This window comes from Schistocerca nitens, chromosome 8 (genome assembly GCF_023898315.1).
Source record: "Schistocerca nitens isolate TAMUIC-IGC-003100 chromosome 8, iqSchNite1.1, whole genome shotgun sequence".
NCBI classification, from domain to species: domain Eukaryota; kingdom Metazoa; phylum Arthropoda; class Insecta; order Orthoptera; family Acrididae; genus Schistocerca; species Schistocerca nitens.
The window spans coordinates 449,028,191-449,043,986 of NC_064621.1; the positions used below are offsets into that span (position 1 = coordinate 449,028,191).

The window sequence follows — 15,796 nt, forward strand, 5'->3', positions numbered from 1 at the left end:
GGTGATTGAAATGGAGTTGGATTTACCGCATTGGGTGATAATGGGTGTCCTGTTGAGGCTCTAGAGCCCAGGGTCAAATGCACAGAAAAGTGCATGTACCGCTGACTTTTGCATGATGTGGGGTCAAAGTACTGCCAATGTTGTTGTTTTGCACACTATATGGAATGCACAAGAAATCGTTGATAGTTGTGTTGCAGATATTGTGGCAGAAACGCTAGAAGTACCAGCATTTCCCCAGAAGCAGGGTGAATGGGTCGTAAAATGGATGATCAAGTTCATGGGGCTGAATCTGTTGAATAATATAGACCAGGGGTTCAGAATGGATTGGGAACACAAGTACTGGATCAGAGTATTGCCCAGAAAGCAGTTAACTTACACATCAAACTGTTTAAAGCACTTTTGCAGTTTCATATAAAAGAGGTGTATGAAGTAAGTGAAGGATAAAACGTGCAGCTGAAAATAAACATTCTCACTGAACATGACGCCAAATTTAACTTTCGGGGACAGAAATCTGATGACAGTAAAGAGGTAACGCAAGGCGCGTCTGTTGTATGGGACCCACCACTTAAACCGTGTACAAGTATGCTAACGCATTGTTTGCTTGAAACAGTGCCACCAGGCATCAGAAATTTGTTTTATGGGGAAGGGGGGGGGGGAAGGACTTCTAGTAAATAAACTTTTCGAAGGGGAATCAAGTCTGTAGTGCAGGGTAAGGTGGGAGGAATAAGTGGGACTACCTTGTAAGTGTTGTGATTGGTAGTGGTGTATGTGGTTTTCTCGTGAGGGTAGATCTGGGAGTGTATTCTTTTTGGGAAAAAATAGGTGTAACTACTGTCTCAAGCACAAGGTAATACCAAAACAAAGTGTTAAAGAACAAGTGAATAGACAGATGAGATGCCAAATATAAGGGTTTAATGGGGCAAGACCATGTATCTTTAAAGTTGATATGCTGACTATAATTAGTTTAAAAAGGAAGAATGTAATTGTGCAGTACAGAGCTATAAGCTGTATGTGCATAAACGTGACAAGAGATCTAGCAGTGAAATATGGTTTATGGTATTTGAGATAATGGGCAGTGCAATGGGCTTGTGAGAGTTGTTGTGAGATAAAGTAATCTATCGAGACATTCCTAGGTGATGACAGCCATAGTAAATATATGAGGAACGTTACGGTGTAAATATCAGAGAGAAAGGAATTCTGTAGAGCTTAAAAAAATTGTAAGCATGGGGGAAGCACTGTGGGAGTAAGAAAGTGCCCACCACACAGATAAAGTAGACCACAGATCCGCTGAAGGATCTGCAAGGAAGCAGCGAATGTATATTGTTTAAACTTTGCAGTCTAAAATAATCTTGGGAGTGTGCCATTTATTTTTCGTTACTGGGAATAATCATGGTGGGGAACCAGTCTTGAACAAGACTTGAGGTGCTCAGTCTTCCACATGGAGCAGAAAAACGTCTTATCACTACTTAATTTTAGTAAGAGCATTGTTAGCCTCTGCTGTTGGGCAGTGCAGTGTCGCAACACACAGGCTATAGCAACACCTACGCAAATGAGTATGAGAGGTGGGGTTGCTGTGCTCGGCAAAACCTGCACAACACAGGGGTAGCAGCTGGATCAGGTAGAGCGATGTCACCACAACAGGGCAAGAACTCTCCGTTTCGGACCCATGCCACAGCACTGCCAATCTGCCGTCCGTGCCTACCGCTACCAGACTCCTTCCAGGGGTTATCGGCTCAAGTTCCATGCACAGTAGTCTTCCCTTGCCATCGTGGTGCACACAAGCAGGGCCCAAGTCGACTAAAGCCGGCATTCACTAGCATATCACAGTTGCAGCACAAAAAGGATGTGCATATATTGTGACATTAATACGATAATACCTGTTATACTAGTACAATCGTCTTTCTATCCAGCTTCTACCCATGCAACTGGACACTTTCGTATACAACTGTCAATCTGCGAAATTACCGTCTACAACCTGGCTAGCTCTTGGTGACGTTTTCAGCTATGTACTACTATTATAATTTTGATACATACGAAAACATGTTTCATAATCACAGCTAATGAGGCTTTACAATGCTTATTTACCTCCTTTTCACTTTTTGAACGATCTGAAGATGGTTGCGGTCTGGGCATTAAATGTTTTTACTTTTAAAAAGACTTTTTTCTATTTAATGAAGCCCCATGTATGTCTACCACTTTTTATGTACTGACCTCCAACGTTTTTCCTTTCTTGAAAGAAATGTGCCTGTAAACAAGATCAGTGCTATCAGCCACTAAATGGAAAGAAAGATACGAATCTAGATTGAATAATATTTTGTTTTTATATATGACGGTAGTGTCTGTTCCCGAAAGAACAGTTACCGTGGACGACGATGCAGCTTTGCTAGAAATGAAATGATAATTAAATGGACACCCTAACTGCAAACAGGCGTTGATGTACTTCATTGGGGACATGTTGAAAATGTGTGCCCCGACCGGAACTCGAACCCGGGACCTCTTGCTTACATAGCAGACGCTCTATCCATCTTTACCTTTTTTTTAAAATCTCATTTTGTTCGTTATTGTTCGTTTCAATTGTTCGTGGCGGACGTCTCCTGACGCTCGTTGAAGTTCGTTATTGATCCATTCACTCAGTTTTTTTATTACAGAGGGCAGCGAACCCTCTGACCGAAGACGCTGAGCTACCGTGCCGGCTATCTGAGCCACCGCGGGCACAGAGGATAGTGCGTCTGCAGGGACTTATCCCTTGCACGCTCCCCGTGAGATCCACATTCCCAACATGTCCACACCACTACATTCGTAGTGCGCCTAATAGATGTTTGCCCATCATACTCGTTACTCGTGGCAGATTAATCTACCAAGTCCCGTACGAGTTCGGGCATAGCGTGTGCGTTCGCACACGAAGGTCAATGGCCGGGAAGCCATATTTTAACTATATATGACGGTTGTGTCTGTTCCAGAAAGAACAGTTACCGTGGACGACCATGCAGCTTTGCTAGAAATGAAATGATAATTAAATGGACACCCTAGCTGCAAACAGGCGTTGATGTACTTCATTGGGGACATGTAACTGTTGTTTCGGGAACAGACACTACCGTCATATATAGTTAAAATATGGCTTCCCGGCCATTGACCTTCGTGTGCGAACGCACACGCTATGCCCGAACTCGTACGGGACTTGGTAGATTAATCTGCCATGAGTAACGAGTATGACGGGCAAACATCTATTAGGCGCACTATGAATGTAGTGGTGTGGACATGTTGGGAATGTGGATCTCACGGGGAGCGTGCAAGGGTTAAGTCCCTGCAGACGCACTATCCTCTGTGCCCGCGGTGGCTCAGATGGATAGAGCATCTGCCATGTAAGCAGGAGATCCCGGGTTCGAGTCCCGGTCGGGGCACGCATTTTCAACATGTCCCCAATGAAGTACATCAACGCCTGTTTGTAGCTAGGGTGTCCATTTAATTAACATTTTGTTTTTACCTAGCCAACATTCTATTTTCTCAAATTATTGCTGACAGTTACTACCAATCACTCCATGGCTACTGTTCTTCAACAAGTCACTTAACTTAGGGTCATTTAGTGCTTGGTTAGCAAGTAATTTTCTGCAAAATCCATATACCCTGCTAAAATTTGTTTCTTTATTAGTTGTTAATTCTGTTATGACTGAGTTATCTCATTATTCGACAAAATTCAACTCTCAGAAACATTCTATCTATATATTTCAAATATTTTACGGCAGATTTGTCACTTGCGTAACCATGAAGTCAGACTCACTTTCCTGCGAGGGCTATACACAAACTACATTACTTTTTGGAATTAAAAATAGATATAGTATTGGAATTTTTTTTATTATATACAGATGAAAGCCACACTTAAATACTACTTTTATACATAGTTGCCATTTAAATTAAGGCACTTATCGTAGCGATGGACGGGCTTCGAAATTCCTACGTCGCAAAATTCGGCCGCCTGCGCCTTCAACCACGTGGTTACCTCTTCTTGAAGCTGTGCGTCGTCATCAAAACGCTGCATAGCCAACCACTTCTTCATTGCTGGGAATAAGTGGAAGCCGCTCGATGCCAGGTCGGGACTGTACGGCAGATGAGGAAACAACTCCCACTTAAAAGATTCGAGAACATCACGAGTGGCATTTGTCGTGTGGGCCCGGGCGTTGTCGTGAATCAGCAAGATCTTTGAGCCCAACTTTCCCCTGCGCTTGTTTTGTAGTGCTCTTCTGAGGTTGTGCAGGGTTTGGCAATACCTCTGAGGTTTATTGTAGTTCCTCTTTCCAGGAAACCCACAAAAATCACACCTTTCCTGTCATAAAAGACAGTCGCCATCACCCTCCTTGCCGACATTGTCTGCATGCATTTCTTGGGTTTTTGGGGGGGAATTTGTGTGCCCCCACTGCATTGACTGCAATTTTGTCTCACAGTTCACATGCTTAACCCATGTTTCGTCACCAGTAACGATGGGATCGAGTAATGAGTAGCCATGTTTCTCATAAGCGTTCAAAAACGTTAACGCTGCAGCCATTCGCTGATTTTTGTGAATCTCTGTCAAGATTTTTGGTATCCACCTTGCACAAAACTTGTGGTAACCAAGCTTTTCGGTAATGATTTCGTGCAACAAAATGGTATCTGAAAAAACTTGAAGTATGTTCTAGGACAGACATACGTTTTACCCAATCAAACTCACAAAGAAGATCATCAGTGTTCTCCACATGGCGATCTTCTCTGTTGCAGAAATTTGTTCAAGTCTTAATTTAGCAACAAGTTTAACATCCCATCTTTCTTTGACGTAACTACCAATGGACTGTGTTATTGACTGCAACCTCTTTCCATAATCTGCAACTTTCCATTTCTGAATTTTGGTTTTCAACAGCTGTTGCTCCTGCAAATGACAACCCTAATGATTTAATATGAAACACGTAATTGGTTTCATTTGATTTCCATTCGTATATCCTTATTTTGCCTGATCTCTCACTAAATAAATATAAATTCCAGTAAAAAAACCTTCTGAATCCCGACTTTCAGGTTGCCAAGATTCTCATTTCTCAGTCTTCATAACTTTTGTTAAAAGAAAAAACTTCCAGAAATTGTCTTCTTTCTTTGGTTACTAATATTTATACGAAATGAAATTCTGTATTCAAATGAAACTCCAAGTTTTATAATTCTGTCCATTCCACATACGAAATTATCACTCAAGTCTGGAATCTGCATGCACCTATGGAAAAATTTCTTCTTCCAGTGCTAAATGATAAAAATACTTGCAATCTTACTATTTCGCTATGCTCTATAGTGGTACCTTACAATCAGTATTTCAACAAAATCTTTGCTCTGTGTAATTTTGTTCCATACTTTTTCAGAGATATCTGAAACTGGACTACCAGTGTAAATCAAGCATTTACTATCTCAGCCATAAATATCAACGTAAATACTCATATATGTAGTTCCCCATTCTTCACTTCTTTTCCTCACTTCATCTGAACACAACAGATCATTTTCAGCGCTTTAAAATCCTTATACTGACAATTTATTTTCCCTTAAAATCCTCATATGCCAATTATAAGGCAGTTACAGCGGCATCAGGTTCTATCCCACTTTGACTAAGCACTGCAACTGAATCATCATTACGTACAAGCTATTTCCATATTTCAGTTGAGGTGGTAGCTGGAAATAGGACTCATAGATATAGACGATAAACTGCTTTAAGGATTTTTTCCTGTTGATGAAGTTATTTTATTTATTTTCCCCTATAACATTTTCAATTAAATATGATAATCCTTGTTACAATAATTGTAGTGTCTCGACATTAATGTGATTATTTTAATACAAGAGATTTTTTTAAAAGAAGGTGTTTGACCGACTGTTTAAACCAATGGGTGGAAAAAGGACACATAAGCCCATATCTTTTATCTGACCACAAAAGTGATATAATAATTTATTAACAAAAGAAAAACATTTCTTCAATTAATACACTTTATTTTCTTTTTAGAAATAGGAATATTGCAATCAATGTTCCAATGTAATCAGTTAATAGCCGTAAGACCCAAAATCGCCTTCATTTTCATATATTACTTCTTCCACTTCTGTAGCGTGTGGGTGATTATCAACTAGAAAACTCTCAGTACAGTACTGGCTCTCTTTATCATTGAAGTGGTATATGTCTTTAACATCCTTTATATTCTTTGCCTTTACCATAAAAGGTAAACAATCATCACTCTGTAATGATTGGAGTGTTTTTACATCAAATACATGTAAAAATCTTAAAGGAACATAGCTTGGTGCATTAGTTTCTGAAGCAAGTAACACTCCATCTTGTTTGGAATGTACTTGTACGTAACACAGATTTTTCAATGGATTTCGCTTAGACAAGGGGCTTGTAGGAAGAGCATGCTCATTAGTCCACTCCAGACTTTGATTCTGGCAGTGTCATACATACAATGTGTAGTGGACTGACAAGGCAGCCAGTCCACAGTGACGGGTAGCCGAAAGGGCACACGTACACACAAGCCGACTGGCGCGAAGTCTGGAACAGGATTCGTAATGAATGTGATAAAGAAAAGAACGTAGCTACTAGAACACTTAACTTTTATATCGTCCTTTGGTATACAGCATTCTTGATGATACAAGTGAGACTATCTTGAGATACATGCAATGGTACAAATGGCGCCTTGCTAGGTCGTAGCCATTAACTTAGCTGAAGGCTATTCTAACTGTCTCTCGGCAAATGAGAGAAAGGCTTCGTCGGTGTAGTCGCTAGCAAAGTCGTCGTACAACTGGGGCGAGTGCTAGTACGTCTCTCTAGACCTGCCATGTGGTGGCGCTCGGTCTGCGATCACACAGTGGCGACACGCGGGTCCGACATGTACTAATGGACCGCGGCCGATTTAAGCTACCACCTAGCAAGTGTGGTGTCTGGCGGTGACACCACACAATGAATGGTGGAGATCGGCATAAACGATTGCTTCATGGAATGGCTTGATTGTCGGGATAATGATTTTCTTCTTTAGAGACGAATTCACTATGCTAAAACTCGTATGAAATTAGAATGAGTGTTCACATACTGTGAAGAGATGATTTACAGTGATATTTCATATGCGCTAGAGTTATGAGGAGAAAGTCACCATTGCCTTATCCTTATTTTGCCCACATGCAGCATCAGGAAGAAATATTACAATTCTCAAATCTCTATAATTCCTAATTTCATCAGTAAGACAGTCACTAAGAATAGATAAAATATGGTTGGCATCTTTCCTTGGTTGTGTCTGTAAGACAGTACATACAGGATGTCTTGTCATTATAAAAAGCAATATTGAACATGAACATCTCCAATAATCTTCGTAAAACTGACTAAAACCATAAAGCCTTGGTCGAGGAAAGTTTCGGGCAGAATCGAATTCTATAATTACGCATATCTCACAGTCTTTATCTTCCTCTAAAATTTATCTTTTCATTTCAACGTATTTCTCAACATCTTCTTGTGAAGGAAAGATACGACTCTGGAGCATAGTTGCCAGTTTTGTTTCACAATGTGTAAAGTAGTCACATAGAAGACAATAGGTTTTTGGAATAAGAATCTATTTTTCTGTCTAAAGAATATGAAGTATGTGCTATAACTCAAAGAAGAAGATTCCCAGTCTGATCTGTTAGATATTTCCTGTACATTTCATAAACTGTTTTAACATTTAACTCTGGATCACTGAAATAATAATAGATTCGCTCTGCCAACAATGACTGTTGTGTGACTGATTTGTCATCGTTTCACATGCATTGTGACTGAAAGTAGATGGCCTGTTAGTATGAGTACCTCTTTCGTTCAAAAGAGATTTATTTAATGCAGCTTTCTCTTTTTCTCTTGAATACTGAGTACTGTTTTATCACATACCTTAACTAAAGATAAGAAAAATTCCTAACAGACTTTGACTTCCGTCCTTAGCAGACATAACCTGTAAGCCCAGATATGTTATCTAATCTTTGCATCTTTGCAGCATTGAGATCTGTATTGTTTGGTTCATTATATATGAAACAATTAGTTGCGATTGTATCTTGAATTTCTAGAGACTCACTTAACCAGGACTTATTGAAACATTCGTCTTGGTATTCTTCATTTAAATCTTTCTGCTTGTAACTGTCCTTCTGGCAATAACCCTTTACACATTGAAACGTTTGGGCTGCTGTTACCATATTTGAAGCAGCAACATACCGTTTGCTTGTATTTCTTGCTACTTTACTATATTCTTTATTTGTAGACTTCTTTGCTATCGGTTTTCTTCCACCACAGTGGACGGACCTTTGAGCTCTAGGCCATCAGTACCTCGAGCATAAACATCCTAGAAAGTCATGTGAATTTATGTAACATACTTCAAAACTGATTTTATCATTTCTTTTACGGTAACAAAGCAATAAATTTTAACGTAAAAGTTAGTGTAGGTTACCCACCATCGTTATGCAGCAGCATTCAGCTGTAGAATTATTTCATGATACTTCCCTCCTAACCTGTAGAGATGACTGATTGAAGCAGAAATTGCAGAAACTATAGATGGAAGTATGGCGGACTCTATAAACCAATGGGTGGAAAAAGGGCACATAAGCATATGTGCCCTTTTTCCAACCACTTCCTCAATAATTTTTTTACTTTATTCCACCAATCTGGATACCACTTCCCACAAAGTTGTTCAACTTTTAGAGAATTAAAATTTTTTTATTTGTGTTATTATAATACTGCCCTGTGTTCCAGAAACAATCTTTGACTTGCTGTTAAACATTCAGAATTTGTGAAAATTAGTATCTCGTATCTCTAGCCCCCCCCCCACACCCTCCCAGCATATAATAACTTGTTTACAACAAGAGGCAGGACCTGATCATGTGGAATATTATTAATAACATGCCTTTTCGCGTCATAACATCACAATCACATTTCAAGCTACTAAACTTGAAAACATCTTTCGCTTCTATTTGCACTTAAATCTTACCTCTAGTCGTCCCATCATAAACAACAGCATCACCACAAATTCTAATTCTATTAACTTCGCTGTCATTATTTACAGACGATCTCTTGATTCCCTTCTCCCACAACTCTACATCTTTCACATCTAGCACTTTTTTAGTAACTAGAGGATCACATTTTCCTCTTCCTTCCAAGTTACCCAGTAATTCATGAATACTAAGTTCATATTAAATATTAGTTAATATTACCCCTTCCCCTAGTACATCACTTTCTGCGAGGCTATAGAAAACTGTGAGTACATCAGTATCCAGTTCAATCTCTTAATTGCAAACATGTCTACAGACACCAGGTTTTTGTTCACTTTCTTTACTTTCCAGAACCAGTCATCAAAATAATCTTTTCTCTTGATGTGCATCCAATCAGACTATGCAGATTCCCTCATTTCCTCTTTCCTAAAATACTTTGTTAGTTTTGTTAGCTCAGTTTTGGTTTATATGCCTCACTGTCAACCTGACGATATCCTTATAGCAGCGCCCTTATTACCTTATGTCTTATTTTTAATCCTATTGCCCCCTTTCCAAGGCTTCCTTACATTCTCAAAATCTCAGTTTCCATTCCAATCTCGCAAAATGGATGAGAGTGTCATGGATATTGTATGCCACTTTGGATGGCAGTCACTAAAAACAACGTCTTTCGTCACGGCGAGATCTTTCCACGAAATGTCAGTCACCAAATATCTCCTCTGCAACAGAAAATATTTTGTTGGCACCGACATACATAGGAAAGTTACAGAAATCAAGGCTGGCACAGATAGATTTAAGTGTTTGCCCCAAGTGCGTGCTGTTTGAGAGTGGAATCGTAGGGAAATAGTTTGAAGTTTCTTCAGTGAGTCTTCTGTCAGGCATCTAACTTGAAATGCTGTGTAGTCATGTAGATGTAGATGTATATATCCACGAGACTGTCTACTTTACCAAAAGCAGTTGTTAATGGACCTTTTGTTTCACTTTTAGACTCCATAACCTTTTCTGCTATTTAATTACACTGTTCCCTCTTTGTTTCCAGTACTGGACTACCCACTTTACTGTTACATGTACTGTTAGAATCAGTAATTCTGTCAGGCAACTCTTCGTTCGATTAATCAATTTTGAGATTATTTCCTGTTATCTTACGACCTAGTTCTTTTTAATTTGTTTCTTTATTTTCTAATGCTGTCATTAATTCCTTTCAGTTCTCTCGTAAGTTGTTATCACATACGATTTGCTGCTGAAAGCGAAACTGCAAAACTTTGATAAACCCTGAATCATGTCGTTCCATTGTTTTAAATTATGTCTCAGTTTTTATAACGAGATTTTTTTCGTTTTTGTATTTTCACAGTAAAAAATAATTTCACACAACACGGTTTTCGAAAATTCATTTAAATTCACTCAAATAAATAGTTGCTATTAGTTTCTATACCTATCATTTTAATTTCATGCTATGTGACATATGAAGACTGTTTTCTATTTTTTGAAGTTGAGTTGTCGTTCGGCTGCCACTTCTCGCTACGATTTTAAAAATTTCGATGAAATGATATCTGTCCCTCCTGCTTTAATTGATCTTAAATTCTTCAAATCTCTTTGAAATTACGGTTGTAATACTGTAACCCATATCTTTTCTCTATGGATTCCTGTTTCTCCTATTACGTCATCAGATAATTCCTCCCTCTTATAATAGCCTTCAGTGGATTCGTTTCACCTATTCGCTTTCGTCCCTGGGTTTAACAGTGGAATTCTCATTGCAGTGTTAATGTTGACACCCTTATTCTTAATTTCGCCGATGTTTTTTTTGACTTTTCTATATGCTGAGCCAGTTCTGCCGTCGATCGTTTCTTTTGCGATTTCTCCACTTTTTCCTGCAGCTATTTCACCATGACTACCAAGCTCTTACTATTTATTTCATTCCTAGGTGATCTATAGCGCTGTATTCCATTTTCCCTGAACATATTCGTATAGCCATGTTTTGACAATCTATTGAAGTATTTAATTAGTTATCAAATGTTTCTTCGCAGTTCCTTGGTTTGACCTTTTCAGTGATGTCCTCTCCTCTTTAACTGAACTAAGTACTTGGATATTCCATATTGCAGTATTTACATTTTTAGTGAAGTTCAAATGCGTCTCATCCTTCCTCAGTACATCAGCATCTCGCTTCCTTCGACACTGATCCTTCTGTACGATTCTCTTAAACTCTTCATCATTACTAAATCTTGATCTGACTCTTATCTGCTCCTTGGTATGCCTTAAAATCCACTCTCTAGTTTCAGGATCTCCATCTGACTATGATGTAATGTAATACAACTTGAATCTCTCTGTATGTCGAAGCAAAGTTTACATCCCCCTCTTGAGATTTTGAACAGTGTAATTGCTAATACTAAATGAAGTTCACTTCAGAACTCAAATTAATCCTTACCGTCTCCTAATCCTATTACCATACCCAAATTCCCCCACAAATACATCTTTCACTCTTTGCCCTACAACCTCATCATTATTAGATTTGCACTTCAATTTACGTACTGAGTCATCCCTTCAATATCCACATATACTTTCTCGCTTCATCTTCTGCTTGCAACACCAGGATGTGCACATGAACTATTGCTGCCAATGTTGGTTGGACATCGAATAAGAGGTGAACAGAATTGGTGTATTTCATGTCAAAGCAATATGAAAACCTTAACTGAATTGTTCACAATAACTCACTGTCTGTCTTATCTCCTTATTCATAACGAATCGTACTCCCATTGTACCATTTACGGTAACCCTACCTTCGTCCTATCAGAAACTCTTATCCTCTTTCCATTTCACTTCCCTGTACCCCATTATATGTAAATTGAGCCTCTGAATTTCCCTTAATAGATTTTCTTGCTAGACTTCCACATTCATAATTCTGCCATTCCATGCTCATTTGGTTGATTAATCCCTCATTTTCTCGTGATAACCTCCTGCTTGACAGTCACCTCCTGGACAACAGAATGGGGGATTAGTTTGGAATCGTTTGCCGATAGAAAGACCATCATCACAACGTTTCAATCACAGGCCGCATGTCGAGTGGATACATTTTATGTGTCTTTAGCTCTTACTGTAGCATGGGAAGGTGGGTTGTAACTCATGCACACTTTTTCAAAATATTGAATTGTATTGTATCGTTTACGTTTGAAAAAGAAGTATTATTTTCAATGAGCTCTTCAACCAGATTTCAGAAATGTTTCATATTCTTCAGTTAAACTTACCCCAAAAATTTAAGTCTTAGTATTCGATGTCACTTTTTCCAATGAATCTCATACTTGTATTTACTATTTTGAGGTTAAGGATCTTACTTATACATCGTTATAAGTTTGAATTATATACTGTGAGTAAAAATGATCAACAGTTAGCGTAATTCACATTTAAATTTTTTTTGTGGTCATAATGTAGTTTGTTTAACTATATATGACCATGCAGCTTTACTAGAATTGAAATGATAATTAAATGAACACCCTAGCTGCAAGCAGGCGTTGATACACTTCGTTGGGGACATGTTGAAAATGTGTGCCCCGACCGGGACTCGAACCCGGGACCTCCTGCTTACATGGCAGACGCTCTATCCATCTGAGCCACCGCGGGCACAGAGGATAGCGCGTCTGCAGGGACTTATCCCTTGCACGCTCCCCGTGAGATCCACATTCCCAACATGTCCACAACACTACTTTCGTAGTGCGCCTATTAGATGTTTGCCCATCATACTCATTACTCGTGGCAGAGTAATCTACCAAGTCCCGTACGAGTTCGGGCATAGCGTGTGCGTTCGCACACAAGAAGGTCAAAGGCTGGGAACCCATATTTATTTAACTATATATGACCATGCAGCTTTACTAGAATTGAAATGATAATTAAATGAACACCCTAGCTGCAAGCAGGCGTTGATACACTTCGTTGGGGACATGTTGAAAATGTGTGCCCCGACCGGGACTCGAACCCGGGACCTCCTGCTTACATGGCAGACGCTCTATCCATCTGAGCCACCGCGGGCACAGAGGATAGCGCGTCTGCAGGGACTTATCCCTTGCACGCTCCCCGTGAGATCCACATTCCCAACATGTCCACAACACTACTTTCGTAGTGCGCCTATTAGATGTTTGCCCATCATACTCATTACTCGTGGCAGAGTAATCTACCAAGTCCCGTACGAGTTCGGGCAAAGCGTGTGCGTTCGCACACAAGAAGGTCAAAGGCTGGGAACCCATATTTATTTAACTATATATGACCATGCAGCTTTACTAGAATTGAAATGATAATTAAATGAACACCCTAGCTGCAAGCAGGCGTTGATACACTTCGTTGGGGACATGTTGAAAATGTGTGCCCCGACCGGGACTCGAACCCGGGACCTCCTGCTTACATGGCAGACGCTCTATCCATCTGAGCCACCGCGGGCACAGAGGATAGCGCGTCTGCAGGGACTTATCCCTTGCACGCTCCCCGTGAGATCCACATTCCCAACATGTCCACAACACTACTTTCGTAGTGCGCCTATTAGATGTTTGCCCATCATACTCATTACTCGTGGCAGAGTAATCTACCAAGTCCCGTACGAGTTCGGGCATAGCGTGTGCGTTCGCACACAAGAAGGTCAAAGGCTGGGAACCCATATTTATTTAACTATATATGACCATGCAGCTTTACTAGAATTGAAATGATAATTAAATGAACACCCTAGCTGCAAGCAGGCGTTGATACACTTCGTTGGGGACATGTTGAAAATGTGTGCCCCGACCGGGACTCGAACCCGGGACCTCCTGCTTACATGGCAGACGCTCTATCCATCTGAGCCACCGCGGGCACAGAGGATAGCGCGTCTGCAGGGACTTATCCCTTGCACGCTCCCCGTGAGATCCACATTCCCAACATGTCCACAACACTACTTTCGTAGTGCGCCTATTAGATGTTTGCCCATCATACTCATTACTCGTGGCAGAGTAATCTACCAAGTCCCGTACGAGTTCGGGCATAGCGTGTGCGTTCGCACACAAGAAGGTCAAAGGCTGGGAACCCATATTTATTTAACTATATATGACCATGCAGCTTTACTAGAATTGAAATGATAATTAAATGAACACCCTAGCTGCAAGCAGGCGTTGATACACTTCGTTGGGGACATGTTGAAAATGTGTGCCCCGACCGGGACTCGAACCCGGGACCTCCTGCTTACATGGCAGACGCTCTATCCATCTGAGCCACCGCGGGCACAGAGGATAGCGCGTCTGCAGGGACTTATCCCTTGCACGCTCCCCGTGAGATCCACATTCCCAACATGTCCACAACACTACTTTCATAGTGCGCCTATTAGATGTTTGCCCATCATACTCATTACTCGTGGCAGAGTAATCTACCAAGTCCCGTACGAGTTCGGGCATAGCGTGTGCGTTCGCACACAAGAAGGTCAAAGGCTGGGAACCCATATTTATTTAACTATATATGACCATGCAGCTTTACTAGAATTGAAATGATAATTAAATGAACACCCTAGCTGCAAGCAGGCGTTGATACACTTCGTTGGGGACATGTTGAAAATGTGTGCCCCGACCGGGACTCGAACCCGGGACCTCCTGCTTACATGGCAGACGCTCTATCCATCTGAGCCACCGCGGGCACAGAGGATAGCGCGTCTGCAGGGACTTATCCCTTGCACGCTCCCCGTGAGATCCACATTCCCAACATGTCCACAACACTACTTTCGTAGTGCGCCTATTAGATGTTTGCCCATCATACTCATTACTCGTGGCAGAGTAATCTACCAAGTCCCGTACGAGTTCGGGCATAGCGTGTGCGTTCGCACACAAGAAGGTCAAAGGCTGGGAACCCATATTTATTTAACTATATATGACCATGCAGCTTTACTAGAATTGAAATGATGATTAAATGAACACCCTAGCTGCAAGCAGGCGTTGATACACTTCGTTGGGGACATGTTGAAAATGTGTGCCCCGACCGGGACTCGAACCCGGGACCTCCTGCTTACATGGCAGACGCTCTATCCATCTGAGCCACCGCGGGGACAGAGGATAGCGCGTCTGCAGGGACTTATCCCTTGCACGCTCCCCGTGAGATCCACATTCCCAACATGTCCACAACACTACTTTCGTAGTGCGCCTATTAGATGGTCCCGGGTTCGAGTCCCGGTCGGGGCACACATTTTCAACATGTCCCCAACGAAGTGTATCAACGCCTGCTTGCAGCTAGGGTGTTCATTTAATTATCATTTCAATTCTAGTAAAGCTGCATGGTCATATATAGTTAAATAAATATGGGTTCCCAGCCTTTGACCTTCTTGTGTGCGAACGCACACGCTATGCCCGAACTCGTACGGGACTTGGTAGATTACTCTGCCACGAGTAATGAGTATGATGGGCAAACATCTAATAGGCGCACTACGAAAGTAGTGTTGTGGACATGTTGGGAATGTGGATCTCACGGGGAGCGTGCAAGGGATAAGTCCCTGCAGACGCGCTATCCTCTGTGCCCGCGGTGGCTCAGATGGATAGAGCGTCTGCCATGTAAGCAGGAGGTCCCGGGTTCGAGTCCCGGTCGGGGCACACATTTTCAACATGTCCCCAACGAAGTGTATCAACGCCTGCTTGCAGCTAGGGTGTTCATTTAATTATCATTTCAATGTAGTTTGTAGTATAGGTTATTCAAGGTGGCTTTATTTTGCTAACAGTTGCTAAACAATGTTTTCAGGTCGAGAAACCTACTGACAAATCAGTACCACTTTAAACAGTATGTTGTTAATATAAAAAGCAATTAATGAATTTTGCTTTGTTAGCTTTTT

The 15,796-nt window shown here is 40.9% G+C and overlaps 8 non-coding genes across 8 annotated transcripts; 2 read left to right on the plus strand and 6 right to left on the minus strand.

The window, feature by feature from the left end:
• The first annotated feature begins 3,326 nt into the window (after nt 1-3,326).
• Trnat-ugu (transfer RNA threonine (anticodon UGU)) lies at nt 3,327-3,401 on the plus strand. The gene has a single exon. It is a non-coding gene; the product is annotated as a tRNA-Thr (tRNA).
• Nucleotides 3,402-12,517: 9,116 nt separating this feature from the next.
• Trnat-ugu (transfer RNA threonine (anticodon UGU)) lies at nt 12,518-12,592 on the minus strand. The gene has a single exon. It is a non-coding gene; the product is annotated as a tRNA-Thr (tRNA).
• Nucleotides 12,593-12,922: 330 nt separating this feature from the next.
• Nucleotides 12,923-12,997, minus strand: Trnat-ugu (transfer RNA threonine (anticodon UGU)). The gene has a single exon. It is a non-coding gene; the product is annotated as a tRNA-Thr (tRNA).
• Nucleotides 12,998-13,327: 330 nt separating this feature from the next.
• Nucleotides 13,328-13,402, minus strand: Trnat-ugu (transfer RNA threonine (anticodon UGU)). Its single transcript has one exon. It is a non-coding gene; the product is annotated as a tRNA-Thr (tRNA).
• A 330-nt stretch (nt 13,403-13,732) lies between these two features.
• Nucleotides 13,733-13,807, minus strand: Trnat-ugu (transfer RNA threonine (anticodon UGU)). The gene has a single exon. It is a non-coding gene; the product is annotated as a tRNA-Thr (tRNA).
• A 330-nt stretch (nt 13,808-14,137) lies between these two features.
• Trnat-ugu (transfer RNA threonine (anticodon UGU)) lies at nt 14,138-14,212 on the minus strand. Its single transcript has one exon. It is a non-coding gene; the product is annotated as a tRNA-Thr (tRNA).
• A 330-nt stretch (nt 14,213-14,542) lies between these two features.
• Nucleotides 14,543-14,617, minus strand: Trnat-ugu (transfer RNA threonine (anticodon UGU)). The gene has a single exon. It is a non-coding gene; the product is annotated as a tRNA-Thr (tRNA).
• Nucleotides 14,618-15,485: 868 nt separating this feature from the next.
• On the plus strand, nt 15,486-15,560 carry Trnat-ugu (transfer RNA threonine (anticodon UGU)). The gene has a single exon. It is a non-coding gene; the product is annotated as a tRNA-Thr (tRNA).
• The last annotated feature ends 236 nt before the right edge of the window (nt 15,561-15,796 follow it).